Genomic DNA, 15006 nt, shown 5'->3' with positions numbered 1-15006 from the left:
AGCGAGGGTATGAGAGTGTTTCCCTTCATTCTTCCTTAAAACCAACAGAATGGGGAAAGGAGAGATCTGGGGGAGCATTCATATTGTGAAGGTTAAAAGATAATGGGAAAGCAAATAATCTTGGCATCCCTCCACAGAGAGACTGGTTCATGGACTGATCTTGCACTCAAAATGCCATGCAGGGGTTTATTCTGACCAAATAGTATAAATATTAGAATGACTGCAAGGAGGGGAAAGCTGAACAAATAGGAGGCTACAAATAGTAAGCATACAAGCAAGGCTGATTAGTTGCAAAGACTTTTCCTTAGCAGGAAAGTGTTAGTTTGTAGTTTTTACTTTAACCTCTCTGATGTTACTCTCACTCAGGGATAAGATACGTTTTCTTATTGCTTCTCTAAATGCAGTTGTGTTTGTTAACTTACTTTATTGTAGTGTTGTGTCCTGTCAGGGATTTTAATTTCATGGCATCCACTCTTACCTTGCTTGTCCCCTGCTCTGGGTATCACCTTTGTTAAAAAGAATCACTTTACACATGAAAAATAAAGAAACAAATAACGTAGAAGTTACTGAGTGTCTCCCCTCACATGTTTTAGAGATCTTCTCTGCTTAGATATTTCAAAGATATTAAAGTCAATCTGAGTGGAAGTGGGGAGAGGTTTAAAAAGGAAAAAAAATGTGGTTGAGATCTTAGCTCATCTAATATCGACTTAGATGCCCTGCTTCGTCATTTAGGTTTGCTATTTCAGTGGTGAAATTTCTGGCTTGGTCAGAACCTTGCAAGACTGCGTGGGGAGTTGAATTGGAGTGTGACTGGAGGCTGGCTGACTATTACATTTTGAGATAACTGCTGATTCACAGATTCACATTTTGCATTCATTGGAAAAATGAGGGTCTCTGGATCTGTTGGTCTGCAACCGATAATTAGAGTGGAGTATCTGAATAGTTGGTTACCATCTCCTAGTCTGAAGCAGCCTGTATCTGTGTGTGGTGCATAATTGAAATATCACCACATCCTATAGCAATAGTTCATGACTACTATAGGTACTCAATGTGCTTTACAAATATTAATTAAACTCACAACACCACTGTGAGTTAGGTAAACATCATCCCCATTTAGTAGAAGAATAAACAGAGCATCCACCCTTTTATTTTATTCTAGCAGTGACAGTTCATCAGTCCCAAAGGCAATGAGGCCCAAGGGCTTGCCTGTTTTCCAGACCCTTTGATTAGAATTCCAAACTACAGACCTTTTTATTATAAGATTCTACACTGGTTTGAAAATTATAGCATTGTTTAGCATGCATTCCTTTTGAGCGCTTTCAGTTGCATCTTCTGCTGATATTGCAGCATTTGGTTATTTCATATGGGAGAAGTATCAAAGCCAAATGTTCTTATGTGTTTAGCAGACTAGGTGTTGGACTAGTAGTGAGTATGTGGTCTATCTTGTTTCCAAGAAGTGCTCAGCAGATTGGAGCAAATTCTTGCAAGTGGGACTGATCCTAGTCCAGCTTCATGGTTGTTGAGGCTTTTGATGCACCAAAGTGATATTTATGCACTTTGACAATAGCTAGTAACTGCCACAGTGGGTTTCTATTAGTCACCTTTGGGGATACCAGCCCATGAAAAAAATAAGTCAGCATTTTAATTTTTCAAGTGGGTGAACATCATTCATTCCTATCTTGTCTGATGATACATTTACAGTGTTGTAATGCAGAAAAATATGATTTACCTGGCACAAATTTTAATTTGGGACTTTTTTGCACCCTGGGTTCTGATGTTGCAGGAAGCAGGACAAAGCCACAGAAAAGTAGAAGTGTCCTTTTAAAGGCAAGATGAGAGGCAATGCAACACTGAATTTCTGTTGCTAAAATCCATACATTGCTAGTAGTAGTTATTGGATTAATCAGGAAGACCCAAATGGATGGAAATATAGGCGTGATTGTTTTTAACTAATATACTAATAAGCTATTTTTGCTGTCTGTGGTCTATCAGGTAGGACAATGCCGTTACAGTTAAGAACCCTAGGTCATATTTACAGCTTTGCCAATAGCCTGCTATATGACCTTTGACAAGTCCCTTTATCTCACTGTTTCTCAGTTTTCCTGTCTGTTAAATTGAGATGATACTTAATCTCTGCTGTATAAAGCTCTTTGAGATCTACAGACGCAAAATACTATGATAACTAAATATTATCATAGTTGTTAAACAGTTGTTACTATTATTATTATTTTCTCTAACATTGAACTTCACTTCTGTTTTCTCTTTCACCTATCTATTCATGGGCATTTCACACCAATGCTGATCATTATTCAACAGAGATGGATTCAAGATCATGGAAAATATGAGGCATGCAAAGCCAATTATTTTTATTACTTCACCCAGGAAAGTTCAGTCCAGATTCAGCCTCTGGTTTGAAGTTTTAGAATCCTTGGCTTTGCTGCTGACATTTAAAATAATTGTTACCTTTCATATATCTTCTCCCAGATGTATGTAGCGTTCATATCCTGCTATGTTAATTCCTCTGTGGATAGATCATGGCACATAATGTTTTTGAGCAGTAGTCTTTTGAGGACAAGGTATTTCACCAGGAATTAAGTATAATGGTTTCCCATTAACAATCAACAAACAAAAGTGATCATTAAAAAGTAGCCAGCATTTACTGTTTCTTTTTGAAGTTCTGTTATACTTTGCAAAACAAGACTTGAGGGTTTTGATGTAGTGTAACATCCACATCTAAAGATCAGTATGTTTTATGCCTAACTGAAGTCAGCGTGAGGAAAAATAGATGGAAAAAGCTACATTTCTTAGCTTCAGAATTGCATCTACAATAACCTGCTTCATAACCCTTGCCAAATATTTACTGGCAGACTGCTGATGCAAATGAAAGTTAAATAATTCTATTTCTTCCAGGTGTATTAGTGTGGGTAAATGTGGTTCAGGATTTTAAGTCTCTACACAGCAAATACTTCATGTGGCCAAGATAAAAAAACAACACCCCCCCCCAAAAAAAGACTGTGAATGCCACACATTGTTGGGTGCCCAACTTCCTACACCAACTTGCATTTCAAAAATGCTGAGCAACTATTCTCTGATAATCAAGTCCCTTTGAACTGTCTCATGTGGGACAGCCAAAATTACTGGTCACTTTGTCAAATCTTGATCTATATCTCTAGCTATAATTCCAAGAAAATTCCCCAAATTAAGAAAAATGACAAGAATCTTATAACTCCATACTCAAGGATTCCATAGTGCTTTAATATACCTTGGAGAGTCTATTATACACACATTATTATTATTATTTAGGACCAGATTGTATAGTTGGTACACAGAACTGTGCTGATTTGTGGGGAGCTTGGGTAAAAATTGTTGCTCGCTCATTTCAGAGGTCCCCTTTTCTGGTGAGCTCTCTAACCAGATCTTCTACAAAGTCCCTCTCCTTAGGAGATTCCTCCCTATGTTCTGGGGCTTCCTCTCTGAGGCCTCATAACCCTTTATATGACCCAGGTGTTCCTTAACTAATTAACTCCCACCCGGCCACCTAGGTAATTAACTGTTCTGAGTTGACTCTGGGTTGTCTCGTTCTCCTTGGCGGAGCCAGTCACAGGTAGGCTGGTCCCTGACTTCCCTGAAAGGACCTGCTCCCAGGATAAGGACATAGCACCTAGCACTCTTACATCTGCTGCCTCCCTTTCCCTTTGTGTGATTTGCAGCCCAGGGATGATAGAAAGTAGCAGTGCCTATGTACCTCTCTTGTATGTGGTTCTGGCACAGTGGGTGCAGTTGGAATGCGATTGGATCTGGAGTGAGCGTTCAGGTCTATCTCTGTTCTGCTCACATCTCTCTCTTTCGGGCTTTTCTTTCACAATTACACATGACCAAAGTTTCAGCACATTTCTGTGAGTGAATTCCAAAGTTTCTGGGAGACTTCTATCCACAGCCTTCTATGAACAGCCTTTGTTCATACCCTTCACCTCAGCCACAAGCTGCTGTATTGACTCAGTTTCTTCCAGTACTGTAACTTTATTAAAAGGAACCATATTCAATTGGGTAACTATGTAGCTATGTACAACATGGATAGAGTTGGGAGTTAGGTGACTTACTTACATATACATATTATTTTGGGGCAGTACAATAATTTTCTTTTAAAAAAGTGTAGCGAATAATTTGCCTTTACAAAACTGGATTTGGAGCAGATGGAACAACACATGAGTTGCCAAGGACAGAAGGTGTTTCTGGAGGTGAAAGAAGAGTTATGCAGGAGGAATTCTTTCTTTCTGAAGTTCCAGGAGCCCACCTTTTTTAAAAAATAATCAGAGTATTCCCACGATATTTAAGTGTAATTTACTGGAAATGTTTCAGGTGAGCATGGTGACATTCATTAGCCCTTGTACAGGAGACCGTAAAGATGTTCCTGCCTTCTAAAAGAGAGAGGGGGTGTGTATAATACTGGACTGTTGAGTGGTCTGCTGCCTTTTGGGATACGAGTGAACCAGTTTTTTTTGTAAAACCAGAGTAGCTTGAGAGCTTCCTTTTGGATGTTGGAAACTTTAGAAGTTTGCTCATCTCTAGTTTCCAGATGTTCCCCCACTGCACCAGCCCAAACTTAAACACACATTTTGTTGTTGTTGTTCAGGATTGTTGTTGTATTCTGGTTTTCTGTGGTAGCATGGACTCAAATTAAATAGCTGGGTTAAATTAATAATATTTTGACCAAAGCACTAGCTGTAGAGAGTGCTAACAAATCTTGTAAAGGTAACAGGCCAGCCTCATCCCTAATGTAAATCCATTTATATCAGTGGTGTTCCATCAGGAATGGAGTTAGCTCTTCGTTGTTTTTATGCCCATGGTGTTTTCATCTATGATTTATTTGCTTCACTAGTGAGAAAGATGCTTCCTCCTGTTTGCTTGTTTCCTGACTTTTAAGGTCATGTATTTTTATATCTGTCTGTTTGTCTGTGTGGGTGGGCATGTGAGAGTCTCCGTCTCTCTTCTCCTTATGTAATGTCAGATGGAAGTTTAGAACAGTGCACTGCAGAAAACCAACCCACATCCTTCACCCACACAGCCTGCAAAGCAGTTACACCGACATCAATCAGGGAAAACCCTCAGACTACATGCACCGTTGGAGCAGGTGCATGAGGGTTCATGACTTCATCATGTGACTGTCAGACTGCAGTGTATCACCTACTGCTGTCTGTTACTTTATCTATACACAACAGGCCTATTTACTGACATAGCGAATGAAATACATGATATAAAACTTGAAGACACTCTTGAGTTCAAATTATACTATTCCTTTCTTCACATATGTGGAAGAATGTTCTTTCAGTGCATTGCTGTGGACGCATCAAGAAAAAAAGCTGCCTAGCACCATTGCCTTAAAAGCAAGTTTTGCAGAGGGGAAAGCAAATCCTAAAATACATAAAGGGGGCAGAGGGCAAATGTCACAGAGAGAGGAAAGCCATATGCAAAACTAAGCCGAGAGTCTGAGAGATACAAAGAGCAGATATTATACTCAGGAGAAAAGATTGTGCAAATGATGTTATGCCAATGACAGTAAAAAGTGAGTAATGCTTTCTGGAATCCTCAAAGAGTTTCTGAATTTAATTCTTTGGGTACTAGAATTTCTGCCACAGAATGGATGTGAATGACTTTTTTAATTATTGTGAATAATATAGACTGACTACTGCTGCTGTGTTAGTTTACATTCAGCCTTTTCTATTTAAAGCTGATAATGTTCAACTCTGTTCTTTCCTTTTAATGATCAAAGTAAATTACTGCCCCGAACTCTGGGTCTGATCAGCCTGTGTGAGAAAATATTTAGCAGACCAAGATTTCTAAAACGATGCTTGAATGAATGTGGAGCAGTGACATGCTCTCAGTGCTACGTCTGGAAACTTCCCTTTGTAAACTGGAATGAAGAGACCATGAATATTTCTAAGTCACAAAATAAGAAGAATCCAGAATGAACATATTTTTGTGATTTGGAATTTCTGACATATGAACACTAAGCTGTATAAAAATTAACTTAATGAAATAAATATACATTCTCCCTCACAAAATGGAGCAACTGGCTTTACCCAATTCTACCTGCTCTGGAATACATTGTGCTGAAGACTGTGAGCCCAACTTTGTTAAGTTACACTGATGTAAATCTGGAGTAATTCCATTGACTTCATTTGGTTCCATGGAAGTCAGTGGAGTTCTTCTGTACTTACATGAGTATGTATGAGAGAAGAATTTGGCTCTGTATCTGTTGCTATCATTTTATATGGGATATTAATATATAATCACCTTCCCAAATATATATAAGGAGTAAACATGGGAACAAATTGTGCCTGGCACATGTTCAGGTGTACAGTGAGGAGGAAAATCCAAGGAACCCTTAGGCACTGGATCCCTGGAGTGCAAGATGTGTTCCAGACTAGTGTTGCTAGTGATCCGAGGTAGATAACTATCACAGTGTGGGGCCAGAGCCATGGCTTTGTCACCCCTCTCCATACTGGCTGGGCTTGGAGGGGGGCATGTGCTGCACTCCCTGAAAGGGTGGCACAACAGCAGACCTCCATAGGAGCTGTGGGAGGTATTGTGCCTGCCTGTAGCACGCTGCCTCCCAGTGCTCCTGGGACAGGATGCATCTGTCCCACCCTTCAAGGTGCAGTTGAGCCCTTTCCTTTTTGCTCTGTCCCTAGTTGCTGTGACTGGCTGCTATATCTGCTGCTGCTGCTGCTTTGCAAAACAGAGCTGAAGGAGTAAAGGGCATGTGCTAAGCAAATAAGAGAAAACTTTCTTTTTTTAAAGAAGTACAATGTCCAGCGATTTTTCTTGCATTTAAGCTGGAGGCTGCGAGTTGTAAAATAGTGGCCAGGTAGGGTGCATCAGTAATCATGCAAAAATGCATAAACTTTGACTAGAAGAAAGAAGACAAATCCCAATCCCTTAAAAATAAATAAATGTAAGATACCATTTAGTATCCCGAATTGTATACAGATGGAGATGTAAAAAATGGACAGTGTACATTTTTAACAAAATAGTTGAAAAACAGTTTGCCTATTATTGATCTGCCAAGCCAAGGTATTCTTGGTTCTGTGCTTTGCTTGTTACAGGCAGTAAAGTAGCAAGAGCCTAGAGAAGAGTAAGGAAAGAAGCTTGTGCTCTACTTTGTGTTTCTTGTAGTATGTTTTCAGCTGCAGAAGAGAAACTCAAGACCCTGAACTTCGAAAACCTTGAAATTAAATTTTTTCATGTTTAGGGCCACAAATACAGGATATTCTGGTAATGATCATTTTTTCTGAAGTGTCTGGAATTGGCCACTCTTGAAGACAGAATGCCAAACTGGTTGAACCACTGGTCTGATTCAGTTTGGCTATTCCTGTGTTTTTATGTTTGCGAGTAGCTCGGTGTCTTCACTTTTCATACGCCAAAGCCACATTCATGCAGTAAACATGTAGAAAGAGCAGAAGGTGCGTTCCAAATGTTTATGATAACTTTCCACAAGTGCTGTTCTCTGGGCTCAAGCAGTTCTCAACATAGGAGAATAGCCATGTGGTGGTCACACAGGGTCACAGTGTGATTGGCTTTAAAAGGTCTGTTTTGCTACTTCATCATACAATTTAGGTATGTTTCCTAATCAGGTTTTCCACACAATTAGGGTGGAACTGGCTGGTTCAGATGGCAGGAAGAGCTAAAAAAAGAGAAGAAGAATATTTGTTATGGTTGATACTGTTAATGAAAATATGAAAGGAAAGCCACATTTGGAGGGGAAAGTGTGACCTGACAAATATGACCCCCTGGAATTCCCCTAGATTTCTAACTTTGAAATCAAAGCTGGCTTTAATGTGCACCAGGTGTCATCAGGGGGTTTTGATTCCCTTCAAGTGAGGGAATGAGCCTTACAGTTTCAGCATCTGCACATCTGTGAATATCAGAGACAGGGTATATTCTTGTTTAGATCATAACCCATGAGGTTCAAAGGACATGAATAATTTAATAATTGATCCTATTAGATGCACTGAAGATTGGCAACCACAAAACTATGCTCTGCTTTGCACAGGCTGTGGTCTTTTCATTTTCTCTCTTCCTCCCCTTTCCAGTGCCCATCCCTTGCATTGACATGCTTAATCCCATCTTAACTGTCTCAGTAGCCAGACAGAACAATAAGAAAGCCAGGAAGATGGCAGCAAAGCCGGAATTTTAAAATTATATAGCAAAAAACTAAAAATGGATATTATCAAAAACATTCATTATTGATATTAAAACAGTATGTTTAAAGCAGATGTGTTGTGATAAAACTAGGTATTTTGTAAATTTAGATTACAGTTAAATCCTGTGGAAGGACAGGCTGCCATTGTCAGATGAATGGTTCTTTGACGCCAGTCTTGCCATTTGTCGCTCTGTTTCTAATCTTTTCTTTCTGCTGCAGGTTGGGAAGACTGTGGCAAGGTGGATCTGATATCATCTCTAGAGACCTCCAGATTTCCTTGGTTTCTCTCACTCTTGCTTTCAGCCTGGGTCTTGCATGAGACTGCACTAGTTTTTTTGGTGGTTGAGCTCATCCTGTGAAAGAAAGATCAGGTGTGCTTGTACTTTTGGCTCTGCCAAAAGACTTAATTGTTGTTAACCAGAAGGGTTTTGACCTGTTTGTGGACCTGTTGCCTTATTTTCTTTCTCTGAGAGAGCCCCGGGTGTGAGAGGCTGCTTGTTGAAATAGTGCGATGAATTAGTGAGATAATTATGTAGAAAACATGCCTCTGTTTCTCTTTATTGTATCAAATTCTGACAGATCTTTGCTTTCAAAGAACTTGGCCTAAATCGTAGATTAGATGAGACCAAGTTAGCTGGAGTCCTGCCTAGATAAGATATAAGCGATGCTTGTAAGTTGAAACTATGGCAGGGTGGCCCCCTGTAACAAGGCATTGGTCCTTTGGGGGGAGGGGGTGACATTTGCAGACCAGGATGTCTGTTATAGGGACACAGTCCCTCTAAGGCAGGAGTTTTTTTTTAATTTTAGTCATCAGCTGGAGCATATGATTGATGGTTCAAGAGACTAGGAATATGACTCTCTGAGTGGACAATATAAGAAGTAGCTGGAGCTCAGCATGAAGGAAATTAGATTTGCAAACAACCTGGGCCAAGTTCTCCAGACAGGAAGCCTGGAGGATAGCCGAAAGAGGGCCCGGAGGAGTGGAGAAGTGTCCAGGCTGGGAAAGTCTGTAAAGAAGCCTAGAACTGAGCAGGCCATGAAGGAAGTGATGCAGGGAAAAAGTGATGCAATCATGTCAAGTGAATTGGGCAGTTACTGAATATATAGGGTTCCTGGACCGGAACCCAGAAGAGAAGGGGGCCTGAGTTCTTATATAGTGACATCTGGAAGTGGTGGATATAAACCTCTAAATTCAGGGGAAGAAAACTAATTGAGCCCTAAAAGAGAGACTACAGAGTTGGAGAGCCTAAAGAAGGCTGGGGAAGAACTTTCTAAAGCCCAGATTGGGGCCTAGAGACACTTTTAAACCCATGGGAAGGTCTGTAAAGAAAAAGTCTGGGAGGAAGATTGTTTAGTTGTTTCTCTCATTGGAACTACAGCAGCCTATATAGCATAGATCCTAGGTCTCTGAAAGACCTCTTCTCTCTCTGTTCATCAGTGTGGAAATGCCAGCTTTTAGGTACTTGCGCTAACATTCAGTAATTTAACTCTGTGGCCCAGTACATTTTCATGGAGAACTCTTGATACTGGATTTCAGCTGATCAGGGATCCAGCAGAGTCAGGGTTGTGTAGGTGGCCGTCGTCTTCTTCATCATCTTCATCATCAAAACTTCATGGCACGGTGTAAACCCAGCTGGCCTTTACCTGTGGATGTGGGTGTTTAGTTTATTTTGTAAGTGTTTCTTATTTTGCTTGGCCAGCATGATTTATGTAGTGTTTGGGAGGTGGGGTATTGTACTTGCACTCAGAGATTTTTGTACTGGGAGCATTTTATTGATTAACAAATAACAACACACTGAAGCATACTGCCATATCTTAATGCCTAGGCTTCCAGGACTGACATTAGAGAAATAAAGTGTGTGTGTGCGTGTGTGTGTGTGTGTGTTAATAATTATAATTATTATCAGTAATTGTTATGGCACGATTTATTTCAATGTCCCTTTGATCTTTCAAGCAGACACCTTGTTGCTCTGTAATTCAGTTTCAGAGGCTGGGTGCCCACAGAAAGCTGACAGGAGCCATCCTGCAAAGATCAGCAAAGAGCATAACACTAACATTTATTTTTATCAGTTTAAATACAACATAACAATGTGTATGTATACTTTTGAGACTTAATATATAACTGTAAAGTAGCTTTGAAAAATTGTCATGAAAACTTATCAACCCAGGCACAACATCTATTCATTTGCACTTTTCTATAATGACAGTTGATCATGGAAAAGAACTAGAGTGGTATTTTAATTGATCATCAAAATATGACTTGCGGAGGGTGAGCGGTGTGTGGGATTTGGCAAGGCTACATGTATCCAATGACTATGGATTCTGTGGCTGATCATCCAGTCATTACTGATGTTGATCACATGTTGATTGAAAAGTAGAATCTCAAAAAGCCTTTCAAATCAGTTGTTAAAGCCAAAAAAAAAAAAATGGCAGGATTGAGGGATTTGAATTCATTCAAGCTTTGCTAGTGGAGAAATTGGGTTCAGGCTTGGATTGCTGGCATATGGTTACATTTCGTGAAATACCATCATTAATTGGGGTTGAAGGGAGCCTTGAACTTGAGCCTGTATTATGGTAAACCTCATGTTGCCAAGTTTGATAGCTTGCCTTTAGACTGAGTTTAGAGTCCTTGTTAGAATAAACAGACTTAAATTTCTTGTAAAATGTAGATCTTGTTCATTGAACTGAATTATTTTAAAGATCCTACAATTGTTAGAGGTAGTTTAGTAGACTGGATAATAAAGCCTGAAGGAGTGTGTACTCAAGTTTGTTTGAATGGATGAGAACAACTGGTCCCTCCTGCAAATACTATTGGAATGATTTTTTTCATGCAAGTCACTTTTCATGCATTTGGAAAGCAGTAAGTAATATGCTAATAGTACTAAAAGCCTCCCCAAGCTGTCTTCAGCAGCAGTTTTTGAAAAGTTCATGGGCCGTTGCAGGGATAATAGAAGAGAAGGAATTTTGGGTAAGGCTCTTTCAATATGCAAGGCTAAAAGGGCTTTCTGCTACATTGCCACTCCCTATTTTTAACCATCAGCTTCACTTCTCAAAAACATACAATTCTGAATGTTTCATTTAAAGAAAAATATTTCCAAGAGACATTTCAGGCAAAGGGAAATATCTTTTCCCTCTAGGGTGAAAACTAGAAGAAATAATTGTTCTTAATTTTTTGCCCTAGTTTATTATCTATTATCATTACCTGTGCTATTAAAAATAAACAAATATTTTGAAATTTTGCCCTCTGCACACACACAGCTATCTTATGTACCAATCTGATTGATGAGTGAAATGAGTGAATCCTCTGTGTTTGAATGAATGAATGCATGAATGAATGAATGCTTACATTTACAAGTATCATATTTGGCATTCTGTGCATATTTTGTTTTTGATTCTTTGATTCTACTGTTCTTGCAAATCACTATATGGTTGCAAATTAACCCATAAGATGATAGACATTAATTTATGGCACTAAGTTCATGAATTAAAGTACTATGCCAGTAGATTTCCATGTATATTTTCCTGGGTGGCAGAGTTAGTAAGAATACCACACGTGCTACAACAGGTTATATTTGCATAATCAATTATTTGCTGTACTACATTTAAAAATGTCTGTGATCATTTTCTGTTCACATTTCAAATAGCTGGTGTAAAAGCAAACACCACAATGCACAGCTATTTCTCCTGCTATCCCACTGTAGTGATGTTGCATGGCCTCTCTCAGAGGTGGACGCGGAGGGAACACTGCAGGTCGCCTGGTGGGTGGAACCAGGAGGGCCACGCTCCGCACGCCGGAAGCAAAGCGGCGGGACAGAAAGAGGAAGTATAAAAGGCTGGCCCAGCAGCTCTGTCAAGAGGGAGCTGCAGAAGGAGACAGACGCTTCTTCCCCGCTGCTGGAGTGGGACACCAAGGAGAACTGCTGCTGCCTAGAAGACCTGCCTGAGCTTCCAGAGAGCCCTGCCACTCCTGACGCTGAGGAGCTGCTACCGCTACCCTTGGCAGAGTATCCCGGGGAGACTGAGGATGACCCCTGGATGCTGGTACACCCGAGGGGGCGAATAGGAAGCAGGAGTCAGGGAGTCAGACTGCCGTCTGACTGCCGGAAATACGGTCAGCGTGTTGCGGGTGGAATCCCAGCTGACTCAGAGGCAGACCACTTTGCCAATGTTTGGGGCCCTGGGCTGGGACATGGAGTTGGGCAGGCCTGCATCCCCCCTGCCATCCCATCCCTGGGGTGTCAGTATTCTTAGGCCAAAAGTCCTGCGCTTCTCGGGCATCCCTTCTGGAGCCCCAGCAACAATACTTGGCGCTCGCCCCCTGCCGGAGCCCCTAAACTGGGCGGATAAACTGCTACAGCTCTGTCTAACTGCAGGCCAGAGCCTTGACCGCTTTCTACCCCGCAATGCTGGAAGGCCGGGGCCCATTGAGAACCGCGAATTCCACCCTTTGTTTTTTCTTCCTTTGGGAGAATACTCTAGCAGACCAAACTGCGAGGAGGCGTGGCCTCCCTCAGATGCAGAGGGACGGTCACGCCAGCTTACACCCACCAATCAGGAATGAAATCTAAAATGCCTGAGAGTGTTAATTTATTTTGGTAAGTTTCATACATTGAAATGTTAATTCTCACTTCTTTAGAAGTGCCTTTATTGGACATCAATACCACATACCAAAATAAAACGATTACATTAGAGGACGAGGAGAAACGAAATACATACCGAAGCCTGTGGGGCAGTTTGTTTAGTATTGATGCTGCTGACTCACTGTGCAAAATGAGTGGACTGGCAAGCTGATAGTCTGTATCATTACCAACCTCTGTAGCTGTATCAATCATTTTATTTAAATAGTTTATTACATATGTTAATGTATAGAAAATAGCATCCTTTCATCTTCACCATTGTGGCACCCCAGACTTAATAGGCTTTATCCCAGTGCTCATTTGGACACTTGTTCATGTCCCACACACAAGTGCCAAGAATCTGTTTCATGAATGCTGATACCATTCACACATGAACAAGAAAATGCTGCGCTAACCTGTCATTAAACTCTTAAAGCTGGAACATGTGTTTATTCTGGTATAGCTGCCTATGGCATGTAATATTAGGACATAATGTAATGGGGACATGTCGGATGGGCTCATTCACAAGAGAAGGCTAGTAGAGCACTCAGTGCTGAATTGGTAAATGCACAGATAACTGACATGTTAGACGAGAAAGCGCCAAAAGCAGTGCCAGAGTTAGTATGTTTAATGTGTAGAACCATCTACAATGCTTACAACTACTTTTGACTACTCCAAAAACCCTAAAGGCTCATCCCAGAGTTAATTTTTATAACTAAGTTTTCGGTGTGTGGGTTCTTACAGGAAAGTAACAATCAGATACTGAAATGCTGGCATACCTTGGGCTATAGCAGCACAAGTGGATGCAGCTATAATAATGTTTTAATACACTGTATGAAAAAAAGGATGTAGAGTGGATGGGACATCTGTTGACAATCTTTCTTTTTAATTTGAAGCCACCTGAAGGCTCTAACTAGCTGAATAATAACCCGATCCCCATATGGTTTCCGTTCTTTCAGAGTAATAGCATGCAGAAAAAGAGTCTACTTTTAGCTCTGGCTTCTGTTTGCTTCTTTGTGAGTCTGAGAACGCTTCCTGTCTGCTTGGTGATAGGAAATGTAACCAAAACAGACTTAGATGAGTGACATTTCTCATGCCTGGCTTTCCACTTTGGTAACTTGTGTAAACGGGTACAGAGAACCCATTTGTACAAGCTGCTGCATGCATGCAGATAGAGATGATGTCTTAAGGATGATTTGCAGCTCATTTTTAACTATAATTTTTATCTTGTTAGTTCCTCAGTATTTATACAGTAGATATTATGAAATATTTTTCCCATTTATAATTCCTCTTATACTCCAATCTCTCGACAGTTTTGTACTGTCCCTTGTCGATTGAATATAGGTTTGTGACTAAAGCAATTGAAAGGCACATTTTTTAATAAATGCAATTAAATTTTAAAGCCACTTTTGCTTTGGTTAGAAAACTACACATGGAAAACAACTTTTCTCTACTGCTTATATCTCTTAATTTTTCTTACATTCCCTTGCATGTGCCCTCAATTTCCTTCCTGCCATATTTTCCTGTTCTCCCATGGTTTCCTGTCCATTTTCTACATTATGGATACCAGTAGGTAATCATTTTCACTAAGGACAGCCCTGTTTCATCCTAATTGGGGGGAAGAAGCGGGAATGGAGAAATGGCAGCCGTTTTGAGTAAGGTTGAAAGTTTACAGGAATGCTGACAAACATTAGGAGACGAAGGGAAGTGTGGTTTAAAAAAGTCCAGAACAACAGCAAACAGCCCCCAACATCCTATAATTATGAGATTCTGTTAATGTGAGAACTGTTGACTCTAGATTTTGTGAGAAGGGCCTTGCTCCACAATTTTAGCCCCCACCCTCACTTCCAGTCACATAGGATTTGAAATGTTAATTCTCACTTCTTTAGAAGTGCCTTGTATTGGATGTCAATACCACAGTAAAATAAAACAATTACATTAGAGGACGAGGAGAAACGAGATACATACCAAAGCCTGTGGGGCAGTTTGTTTAGTATTGATGCTGCTGAATCACTGTGCAAAATGAGTGGACTGGCAAGCTGATAGTCTGTATCATTACCAGCCTCTGTAGCTGTATCAATCATTTTATTTAAATAGTTTATTACATATGTTAATGTATAGAAAATAGCATCCCTTCATCTTCACCATTGTGGCACCCCAGACTTATATGGAGATGTGTGATTCTGT

General features: G+C 40.3%; 1 long non-coding RNA gene across 6 annotated transcripts in view; it reads left to right on the top strand.

Moving 5' to 3' along the window:
• LOC119852110 overlaps positions 1-15006 on the top strand; it is a 326795-nt gene that overhangs the window by 256998 nt on the left and 54791 nt on the right. Inside the window, exon 6 of one of the 6 annotated variants that reach the window (XR_006278976.1) lies at positions 11905-12244. The exons of the other annotated variants lie outside the window; for them this stretch is intronic. This is a non-coding gene — a long non-coding RNA (uncharacterized LOC119852110). The remainder of the gene's footprint in view (positions 1-11904; positions 12245-15006) is intronic. 6 annotated transcript variants of the gene reach the window in all.

The sequence above is a fragment of the Dermochelys coriacea genome, chromosome 2 (assembly GCF_009764565.3).
Source record: "Dermochelys coriacea isolate rDerCor1 chromosome 2, rDerCor1.pri.v4, whole genome shotgun sequence".
Lineage (NCBI taxonomy): Eukaryota > Metazoa > Chordata > Testudines > Dermochelyidae > Dermochelys > Dermochelys coriacea.
Note: the sequence above shows the minus strand (reverse complement) of the source record. Positions and strands in the feature narration are given on the sequence as shown.